Genomic DNA, 2,091 nt, shown 5'->3' with positions numbered 1-2,091 from the left:
TAATGAGCTTTTCATTTGGTGGGTGACCATGGAGCTTCCCTTTCCTGGCCATGAAGACCTGAGTGCTCTTTGACTCGTTTGCCTGTACGTTTGAGAAACAGAAATCTGAGCATTTGCAAACTCGTCACAGAACCCTCCCACGTTGTTAGCATGTCCTTATTATGCCAGGGTTCACTGGCTAGCGTTTCCCTAAAGTGATCATTTTATTTCTCCCTACACTAGCTCACGAAATGTAAATATGCTTGTGTTACTGCTTAGGCTCCACCTCTGTTGCATTTCTCACACTAGTTATTACCATTTGACTTGGTGCCTTTGTTCTTGTTAGTTGCTGTGGAGTCATTTTCAACTCACGCCATCTCATGTGTCCAGGGTAGAACTCTGTTAGTTTGGACTGGTGTGCCCTCTCAGAACAGATTGGTCTTGTTTTGTTTTGATTTGCTCCGTGCTTTGCCTGGGTATTGTATTGCCTCAATCAATCTAATAAATGCCAGAGCCAGTTATACGGGCCTGTGGTAAGCAATATTATCTGAGAGTCCTGGCTTTTCCAGGAAAATGAGTTCCATTTACCTGAATTGCATAGATTGTTTTCTTCGTCTCCTCTTCGTACTATACAGAAAATCTCTAGATCATCTCTGTAATTGATGACTGACAAAATAACAAACTATCGGCATATGAACAGAAATGTAGTTGCCAGGCACTTAGTTGTAGGTAGACACATGGACCTGCATGCTGACTCGATTCAACAACTTACCATTTGAGCAATACTGAACATGTACTTAATGGTTCGTGAATTTATTCAGCTGTATCTCATTGGAAGCAACATCTGCTTAAAAGAGACAAGAGGATTAAATGAGCCAACGTGGCCAAATCTTTTTGGAAATTGATACAAAATCGTTGTTGCTGAATAAATGCAATGTTTTATCATGAACATGTTGTGTGAAAGAGACCCTAGTGGTTCATTAGTTTAATTGATTGGTTGCATACCCTCTGTGGCTCAAGCATACCAGCCACATCAAGGGAGGACGATGAGACTATTTGTGCCCATAAAGATTTACAGTCTTGGAAACACTAATGAGCAGTTTCATTCCTTGTTATATGGTCAGAATGAGTTAGAATGGACTTGGCAGCACTACATTCGGTTATTGTTCATCATAAAGGAATGAAATTTAGGCTTAGGAAGGCTTGAAAACGTCACCTGATGCATTGCTGTGGATGAGATTTTGAAAGGCTTATTGGATCGACATTACGTTACACTGTTGTAGCAGAATTGTAGAGTTGACCGTGGCAGCTCATGTGACTTTATGTTATAGCTAGTTGGCGATACCGTGAAATTTTAGCATCAAAATGCTACCTTTTCTGTGTTGTTGTTAGGTGTCATCGTGTCCATTCCAATCCCCTAAAACCCTCTATATAACAGCACGAAACACTGCCTGTCCTGCACCATCCTCACAAATGTTCCCATGTTTGAACCCATTGTGACAGCACCTGTGTCAGTCCATTTAGTCGAAGGCCTTTCTCTTTCTCCCTTACCAAGCATGATGCCTGTGGGAAACAGAGGATTTCTCCCAAGTTGTCTCCCCCAAATATATGCCAAACTTAGCTGCTTGCTACATGTGGCAAATGACTACACTTGGAGGTCAACAGAAGTAGGTCAGGGGATGTTCTCCCTAAGGGTTATCAGTCATCTAGAGCAAGCAGACAGCACTGTTTATACCACAACAAGCAGGGCCCACTCTCTTCCGATAAGGGTAGTAGTGTTACTGCCCATTATCCCTTGACCCCAGGAACAGAGAGGCAGTCACCCAGGCTGCAAACAACAAAGGACTTTATTGGCTAGCTCGAGCTAGGGCCCAATTGCTAAGGTACCAACGCAGTGGCCACCAAAGACAATGACCTCACTGGGGCACAAGCCAAGCTTTTATACTCTTTACAGGTTACATAAACTGGGTGAAACTATCCCCCTCACCCTCCCATAGTTCAATGACTTCATCTGGAGACAATTGGTTGTGCAGGTCTTTTTGGTTGGCTGGCTCCACTCGCGGATGTTCCAATTGTGGTCACTCATGACTTTCCAGGTGCGGTCAGCTTCAT

General features: G+C 43.3%; 1 long non-coding RNA gene across 1 annotated transcript in view; it reads left to right on the top strand.

Moving 5' to 3' along the window:
- The window catches only part of LOC123521709, a 15,897-nt gene that overhangs the window by 6,873 nt on the left and 6,933 nt on the right, over positions 1–2,091 (top strand). The window lies entirely within an intron of this gene.

Source organism: Echinops telfairi, unplaced genomic scaffold, assembly GCF_000313985.2.
Source record: "Echinops telfairi isolate 266 unplaced genomic scaffold, ASM31398v2 ScPeMD7_43;HRSCAF=161, whole genome shotgun sequence".
NCBI classification, from domain to species: Eukaryota; Metazoa; Chordata; class Mammalia; order Afrosoricida; family Tenrecidae; genus Echinops; species Echinops telfairi.
The sequence above is the reverse complement of the archived record's forward strand: the minus strand, read 5'-3'. Positions and strand labels throughout refer to the sequence as shown.